Source organism: Oncorhynchus tshawytscha, linkage group LG29, assembly GCF_018296145.1.
Source record: "Oncorhynchus tshawytscha isolate Ot180627B linkage group LG29, Otsh_v2.0, whole genome shotgun sequence".
NCBI classification, from domain to species: Eukaryota; Metazoa; Chordata; class Actinopteri; order Salmoniformes; family Salmonidae; genus Oncorhynchus; species Oncorhynchus tshawytscha.
Genome location: NC_056457.1, coordinates 6,530,621 through 6,539,959, shown reverse-complemented (window position 1 = coordinate 6,539,959; position 9,339 = coordinate 6,530,621). Strand labels below are relative to the sequence as shown.

General features: G+C 41.7%; 1 protein-coding gene across 1 annotated transcript in view; it reads left to right on the top strand.

Moving 5' to 3' along the window:
- Nucleotides 1–230: 230 nt before the first annotated feature.
- LOC112228027 (E3 ubiquitin-protein ligase RNF152) overlaps nt 231–9,339 on the top strand; it is a 106,662-nt gene continuing 97,553 nt past the window's right edge. The window contains exon 1 of the mRNA XM_024393147.2: nt 231–466. The gene's annotated coding sequence lies outside the window, so the exon portion shown is untranslated. The remainder of the gene's footprint in view (nt 467–9,339) is intronic.

Below are 9,339 nucleotides of genomic sequence, written 5' to 3'. Positions count from 1 at the left end.
ATTAATAAAAAGCCAACTTTCCCCTACTTGACTACGCAACGGATCACCTACATTGTGTCACACAAGGTGGCTCTCTCTACACATCGGAAGTGCTAAACTCAAATTGAATTGTTTCACAATACCTAGCAGTTAAACAGAACGGTCTTCATAATAGAGGAGAATTAATATTAGAGGGCGTATCCATCTGTGCGGAGGCTGATATATCAAGGGTGAGAGAGCGCGGAGGGAGGGTCTTCGTTTGGTTGGTAGGAACAGGCACGCTGTAAACAACCACTCCGTGAAGTAGCCCACTCAAACTACATCAAGGCGAAGCCAGCATTTTTTAAATCGCTGTCTATCCAGTGTAGTCTATACTCGTGCGGCTGAGACAGCCCAGGTACAGACATAACATATCAAACAGACACTGAAGCCGAATGTGGATTGCTGCTGTACTTTCAGTATAGATGACACACAGCGGATATATAAGGTGAGATTGAGATGATATTGTTGACGTGTATATTGTATGGTAGGCTTTAGTGTTTGAGTTGTCTAAACAATATAAACTTATTTATTGGATAAGGCTACAAATGTTCAGTAACATACACTGTCTGCAGCTTGCTACCCTCGTTAGCTTGGTGCTTTATCCTTTCTCTGATAATAATGTTACAGGAAACGTTAAACATGTGTTATGACACCGATTGCTGCAATAACACATTGATTGCCCCTTTATATTTTAAAATAATTTAGCCTACACATCAAGCTTCAGTTTGGTTGACAAATAAGTGTATCATGCAATGCATTGATGGGGAGGTCAAAATTCCAATATATCACGTTTTTTTTTAGAAAGCTAATTGGTATTTCAAAATGTCTACCCTGTTAATAGTGTTATGTAAAAACTGTGTTACAGTCTTTTTGTAGTTGCTTCTATTTGACTTCAGAGCCCACTCTGCTCCCTGATATGGAGAGAGAACAGAGAAAGATAGACAGACCATGACATAATAGGAAGGTTTTGCATTGTCTCCAGTCCATCGCATGATTTGCCTATTGCTTGTAGGCCTAGGATATAGAGTAGGGCCTAGTCTGATTTAATCTGGCTGTAATACACAATTAATTGGTATATATCTACAGCCTGAAACAAATGCCTGCAAATGTGTGTAAATGTTCCTTACAAGCCAGAATGTTGAATACAATTAAATGTAAACTTACTCTACTAGTTGTCTGTGCGGTATGTCCTTCAGCTGCTCGAAATTTGAGACAAAATATCTACAGGAAAATATATTTGTTTACCCAACATTTTAGAGAGCCTGTAGGTATGTAGTTCGTTTTGGCACCTAGGTTAAATTTGTTTTATATTAGATATTTAGTTTTCTCTCGTCAATAGCTATTGAACCAAGCATGCCATGACAGTGAACTCCGAATATTGCTGTATATACCAATTTATTCAAGTTTTAATGTCATGTGCATGTACAGTGAAATGCCTTCCTTGGAAGATCTAAACCCAACAATGCAGTACTTCATATCATTGTAGTACTAAATATAACATAAGGTAGAACAAGAACACACAAGATATCAAAATAATAAATAAGAACATGAGAAAGTAAGAAGCTATATACAGTACAGGGTCAGTTTCAATACCATATTTACAATGTGCAGAATACTGGAGTGAAAGAGGTAGATATGTATAGGGGTAAGATCACTAGGCATCAGGATGTATGATAAATAGAGTAACAGCAGCGTATGTGTGCAGAGTCAGTATAAATGTGTGAGAAAATTGTGTGTGTGTGTGTGTGTTGGAGTGTCAGTGTGCTTGAGTGTATAGAGACAGTGGAAAAAACAAATACAAAGAACAACTCAGTGCATGTAGCCATTTGGTTGCTATTTTGCAGACTTATGGCTTGGAGATAGAAGCTGTTACGGAGTCTGTTGGTGTCAGACTTGATGCACCGGTTACTGCTTGTTGAGTTGAAGCAGAAAGAACAGGCTATGGCTTGGGTGGCTGGAGTCATTAACAATTTTCCAGGCCATCCTTTCACACCATCTGATATACAGGTGCTGGATGGCAGAGAGCTCCGTCCCAGTGATATACTGGGCTGTCTTCACCACCCTCACCCACATTCCCAGCGGGTCAGAAGTTTACATACACTCAATTAGTATTTGGTAGCATTGCCTTTAAATGGTTTAACTTGGGTCAAACGTTTTGGCCCATTCCTCCTGACAGAGCTGGTATAACTGAGTCAGATTTGTTGGCCTCCTTGCTCGCACACACTTTTGCAGTTCTGCCCACAAAATGTCTGTAGGATTGAGGTCAGGGCTTTGTGATGGCCACTCCAATTCCTTGACTTTGTTGTCCTTAAGCCATTTTGCCACAACTTTGGAAGTATGCTTGGGGTCATTGTCCATTTGGATGACCCATTTGCGACCAAGCTTTAACTTCCTGACTGATGTCTTGAGATGTTGCTTCAATATATCCACAAAATTTCCCGACCTCATGATGCCATCTTTTTGTGAAGTGCATCAGTCCCTCCTGCAGCAAAGCACCCTCACAACATGATGCTGCCACCCCCGTGCTTCACGGTTGGAATGGTGTTCTTTGGCTTGCAAGTGTTCCCCTTTATCCTCCAAACATAATGATGGTCATTATGGCCAAACAGTTCTATTTTGCTTCACCAGACCAGAGGACATTTCTCCAAAAAGTATGATCTTCGTCTCCATGTGCAGTTCCAAACTGTTGTCAGGCTTTTTTTATTGCGGTTTTGGAGCAGTGGCTTCTTCCTTGCTGAGGAGCGTTTCAGGTTATGTCGATACAGGACTCGTTTGACTGTGGATACAGATACTGTTGTACCTGTTTCCTCCAGCATCTTCACAAGGTCCTTTGCTGTTGTTCGCACAAAAGCACATTAATCTCTAAGAGACAGAATGCATCTCCTTCCTGAGTGGTATGACGGCTGCGTGTTCCCATGGTGTTTATACTTGCGTACTATTCTTTGTACAGATGAACGTGGTACCTTCAGGCATTTGGAAATTGCTCCCAAGGATGAACCAGACAAGAAGATCCACAATTCTTTTTATGAGGTCTTGGCTGATTTCTTTTGATTTTCCCATGATGTCAAGCAAAGATGCACTAAGTTTGAAGGTAGGCCTTGAAATACATCCACAGGTACACCTCCAGTTGACTCATGATGTCAATTAGCCTATCAGAAGCTTCCAAAGTCATGACATAATTTTCTGGTGTTTTCCAAGCTGTTTAAAGGCACAGTCAACTTCGTGTATGTAAACTTTTGACCCACTGGAATTGTAATACAGTGAATTATAAGTGAAATCATCTGTCTGTTAACAATTGTTGGGAAAATGACTTGTGTCATGCAAAAAGTTGATGTCCTAACCGACTTGCCAAAACTATAGTTTGTTAATTAACAAGAAATTTGTGGAGTGGTTGAGAAACGAGCTTTAATGACTCCAACCTAAGCGTATGTAAACTTCCGACTTCTGTATATGTACATATTTACGTCAATTACCTAGTACCTCTGCATATCGACTTGGTACTGGTACCTCGTGTATATAGCCAAGTTATTTTTACTTTTTGTTTATTTATTTCTTTTTAAATGTTTCTATTTCTATTTTTTTTCTCTGCATTTCACTGTTAGTCTACACCTGTTGTTTATTAAGCATGTGACAAATAACATTTTAATTGATAATTTCACAAATGCAAAATATAGACTTACTGTACACTTTTATCTGGCTTTATCACAGTTGCAGGCAACAGTATTTTTCAGTTAGCACACATTTCTGGCGACCTTCTTCTGTTACACACAGGTGTTCGGATTATGCTAGATAACTAATTAGCGCAGGTGGTCGCCTCTGTCTTCCGTAAACAGGCGCTGTAACATGGATATATGGCCGTGTGGGAACACTAACCATATAAAGGTGTGTAGTAATTTAACCTTTTATTTTTTTGAAAATGATTTCTTGCTGATATGAAAGATAAGGACCTTATGCTTCCAATATCGTATGGCAAGCAAAGCGTGTTCACTTGCAGAATGAGCGTCGGGGCTCTTAACCAAAGTCCCCTCGGCTTAAGGCAGTTAGCGTATATGAATGGGGTCGGTGGCAAAGAGCTTTGATAAGATAATACTGAATATTTGAAAGCCTGTTTTAACAGTAAAGGATACTAATACAATCTGTAAATAAGAACCATTGATGGCATTGACTTGTAAGCATAATCAGAAATGACAAGGATAGCAAAACAAGATATTGTTTTCAAAACCGGATGTTTTAGAGAACCACACATAGCAGAGATACAACATTTGGGGGGAGATTTTCAGTTTCAACATTTCTTTAGCCCCATCCCTCAGCAGTTTACCAAAACAAGAGTTGGAGGTGTCCACTTTGCCCTTTGTTCCCAAACCCCTACTTTCTTTAGATAAATATATGGATACTATCCATTGGATAGTTAGGTTTCTGAACTGTGTTGACAAGTATTTTCCAATACAAATTAAAAGGCTGGAAGGTAAGAATGCTGGAGGTCTGGATCATTTTAGGTTCACAAAGGTGGGCATGGCACTTTGGTCGATATTTTTGCATACACAGTAGCTGAGGTGTGATGTCAGTGGGAGTATTAAAAATAAATACAAAAATACACATTTCTCCAGTATAAATAGAGCAGTGATTGACACCCAGTCTTATTTAATCAATGTGTTGGTGGGAGGACATATGACAAAGAATACCAATTCAATTTAGGTTTCAGAATGAATATGCCTCTGTTGATTTTACAGTTGGATAATCTCATGAATAAATAGAGAAATATTCAATGCCAGGGCTTTCATCATCTCTTTCATACATCCTTCTATATTCACACCCTTCAGGTGTTTGTCTAACATCTCCTGGGAACCTTCCTCCCTTTCTCTCCTCCTCCTGTTCTTAATACAGACTTTCTACCCAACTCTCTCTTTCTCACCACCCCTCTCCCTCTCTTCATATCTCCCTCTCTCTCTGTGTCTCTCGGTCTCTCCCCCTCTCTCTATCCCCCCTCTCTCGATCTCTCCCCCTCTGTGTCTCGCGGTCTCTCCCTCTCTCTATCTCTACCTCTCTCTCTCTCCCTGTCCCATTTTCCAAAACTGCTCCACCACCTCCACTGTTCCCTTCATTAATTTCTCCTTTCCCAAGATGGCTTTCTCAGTACCTCTCCTCCTCCTCCTCTTCTCCTCTCTTCCCTCCATTTGCATCCTGGCGCTACGCTCCACGCGTCTGGCTGGAGTCAGATGGCTAATTGTGTCCCATCTGTTGGGAGAGGTCTGTGCTAAATCCAGGCTAAGGCCCTATTCTGAGATGAAGGACAGTCTCTGAGGAGTGGAGTGGCGAAACAGATTTCTACTTTTCAATTCATATTACCTCCTTGCCTTACCTTTCGTTGTGGCTGGCGACATCACATTCTTGGTCCACAGCTCAAATTGACTGTAAATATCACAGTAGCCACTAAGCCACAGTAAGAACAAACTATTTAACAATCCTATCAACTTTTCTTCTAAAACATGTTACAATGGTTAATAATGCAACAATTCACAAGCATGTGCAGACAATTAAAGGGTATATTTTCTCATCTTTACACATTAACACATGGGGCGGCAGGGTAGCCTAGTGGTTAGAGCGTTGGACTAGTAACCGGAAGGTTGCAAGTTCAAACCCCTGTGCTGAAAAGGTACAAATCTGTCGTTCTGCCCCTGGACAGGCAGTTAACCCACTGTTCCTAGGCTGTCATTGAAAATAAGAATTTGTTCTTAATTGACTTGCCTTTTTTTTAAATAAAGGTAAAAATTAAATTAGCAAACAATACACAGCTAACTAACTCTATGCTTAATGATCTAGTAATGTTTACCCCCCATATGAATGACACTGTTTGCATACAGTGTCATTCATACTATAATATAGGCTACACAACTAGGTAACGTTAGCTAGCTAAAGAAAATTATTTCTGCATCCTCACATAAACGTTGTGGCTGTAGCTTAATGCTAATGTTCAGCTGAACCATAGCTGGAAAGGAGAGCTCTTAGGCTTACACTGGCTACAGTATTAAAGTTACCTTAGAACAAACCAGGCTTAATTTTATCAAAATCATGGAAGTCATTACAGGGCTGGACATTAACTTTGTCTTTTGGATAAGTAAGACTGATTATTTATTTTTTTGGTCTGAAAGCTCAAGTCAATTATCCCCCTAAAATGAATGGTCTGTACACCGTTGGCCAAAAAGGTGGCTGAAAATTGTCTTTTGGATGCAAGAAACCACTGCACAAAATACATTTAATTATTATCACTGCTATTGACAATGGAAGGCTGCTGGTCTCTGATCCCTGTATTATATCTCCTGCCATTGTGGCTTTGACTAATGCACTTGGGGAAAACCATCCACGTCGCGGACACCAACACCTTCTTCGCCCGCTTTGAGGATAACACAGTGCCCCCGACACGGCCCGCTACCATGGACTGTGAGCTCTCCTTCTCGGTGGCCGACTCGAGTAAGACATTTAAGCGTGTTAATAACACTCTCACTGCTGCCGACCCAGAAGGCATCCCTAGCCGCATCCTCAGAGCCTGCACAGACCAGCTGGCTGGAGTGTTTACGGACATATTCCCAGTCTGCTGTCCCCACATGCTTCAAGATGGCCACCATTTTTCCTTTACCCAAGAAAGCAAAGGTAACTGAACTAAATGACTATCACCCATAGCACTCACTTCTGTCATCATGAAGTACTTTGAGTGGCTAGTGAAGGCTCATATCACCTCTAACTTACCTGACACCCTAGACCCACTTAAATTTGCTTACCACCTCAATAGAGCCACAGATGATGCAATCACAATAGCACTGCCATATCCCATCTTTACAAGAAGAATACCTATGTAAGAATGGTGTTCATTGACTATAGCTCTGTATTCAACAACATAGTATTCCATAGTAGCACCATAGTAGCTCATCATTAAGCTTGAGGCCCTGGGTCTGAACCCCGCCCTGTGCAACTGGGTCCTGGACATCCTGACGGGCCGCCCCCAGGTGGTGAAGGTAGGAAACAACATCTCCACTTCGCTGATCCTCAACAGTGGTGCCCCACAAGGGTGTGTGCTCAGCCGCTCCTATACTCGCTGTTCACTTATGACCGCGTGGCCATGCACGCCTCTAACTCAATCATCAAGTTTGCAGACGACACAACAGTAGTAGGCCTGATTACCAACAATGACAAGACAGCCTACAGGGAGGAGGTGAGGGCCCTGGGTGTGTGGTGCCAGGAAAATTACTTTACTCTACGTCAACAAAACAAAGGAGCTGATTGTGGACTTAAGGAAACAGTAGAGGGAGCACCCCCTCATCCACATCGACTGGACCGCAGTGGAGATGGTGGAAAGGTTCAAGTACTTTGGCGTACACATCACTGACAAACTGAAATGGTCCACCCACACAGATAGTGTGATGAAGAAGGTGCAACATCACCTCTTCAACCTCAGGAGGCTGAAGAAATTTGGCTTGGCACCTAAAACACTCATAAACTTCTACAGATACACAATTGAGAGCATCCTGTCGGGCTGTATCACCTCCCGGTACAGCAACTACACGCCCGCAACCGCAGGGCTCTCCAGAGGGTGGTGCGGTCTGCACAACGCATCATCGGGTGCAAACTACCTGCCCTCCAGGACACCTACAGGGCCCGATGTGACAGGTAGACCAAAAGGATCAGGGACAACAACCACCCGAGCCACTGCCTTTTCACCCTGCTATCATCCAGAAGGTCGAGGTCAGTACAGGTGCATCAAAGCTGGCACCGAGAGACTGAAATACAGCTTCTATCTCAAGGCCATCAGACTGTTAAATTGCATTCACTAGCACATTAGAGGCTTTGGCCCATATACATAGACTTGAAATCACTGGCCACTTTAATAATGCAACACTAGTCACTTTAATAATGTTTACATATTTTGCATTACCCATCTCATATGTATATACTGTATTCTATTGTACTGCATCTTAGTCTATGCCGCACTGACATTGCGCGTCCAAATATTTATATATTCTTAATTTCATTCCTTTACTTAGATTTGTGTGTGTTGAGTGTATTGCTGTGAAATTGTTAGATATTGCTGCACTGTTGGAGCTGGAAACACAAGCATTTCACAACACCCGACATAACATATACTTAACACGTGTATGGGATTTTGATATCCCCCCACAAAGTAAAATACTGCACTGAAGGATACTGTATAAAACACATGTGGTCTGCCAACAATCCATCTGGAGAGCTACTGTGTGTGTGCTGGCTCTTGACTCAACCTTAATCAAACACACCAGAGTCATCGTATCAAGGTCCTGTTGAGCAGCTGATTTCTGGGGTGTTTGAGCAGGGCTGGGGAAGAAGCCTGCACACCCAGTACCTCTCCTGGACTCTCCTGGATAATGGTTGGCCACCCTGCAACATTACAATTCCCACCAAATACTTTTTAAGTCGGTTATTAAGTAATTCCCTCACTCAATGAACCAGGGATCAAGTGGCTAACGTGTGTGAGGTAGCTAACGAAGATGTTTATCTATATTTAAGTCTTGAATATTCAGTGTTCCGGCCAGGGAGATATTGACAGTATAGGCATTAGGCTACTTGTCAATTAGGCTATTCTAATATATATTTTTTTGTATTACTTTGTCAGAATTACATAGCCACTATTGAATAGAGGAGAATCCTAACCAATTTTGAGCACTTAGGAGACTGTTTTACAACTGGAGTATGCAGCATTGGTTTCATCAACTGCACACCTGTATCAACTGTTTGTCGGCCATTTGTGGTTATAGTCTACACGAGTGCCGGTGGAAAGTTATTTTAGGACATCAGACATGACAAGGACATTAATACATGCTAATAGCTAAATAGTTAACCATCCAAACTACACTATGTTTTGAATTGGCTAACTCGTTAGTCTGTTTTAGGCTTTATCATTATTGTACCTGCTCGCTCTCTCTCTCCTCTGGCAATGGCCCATTGAAACACATGCAGGTGAGCTATACTGCAACTGGGCAAATAACTCATGAACTAGCAATGAATAGCAACAAATGTGCACAGGCAGCTAGGTTCACTTTGGTCTCAAAAACGCATCTTGAAAGCCATCAATAATTATACTCCTATTTGCTGTGAGATCTGTCAATGCAGGCCTACAATTATACTCCAGTGCACTCTGCAGAGATTGGGAGGTAAGTGCATAACACATCGTATCCGAGGTACACTTTGGTGGTGTCTAGACTTGACAGTTCATATATTTCTGTATTGTGATAATGGAGTTCTGATCATGGACTTCCGAACACGTCATGAATATACATTTATATTTAAATG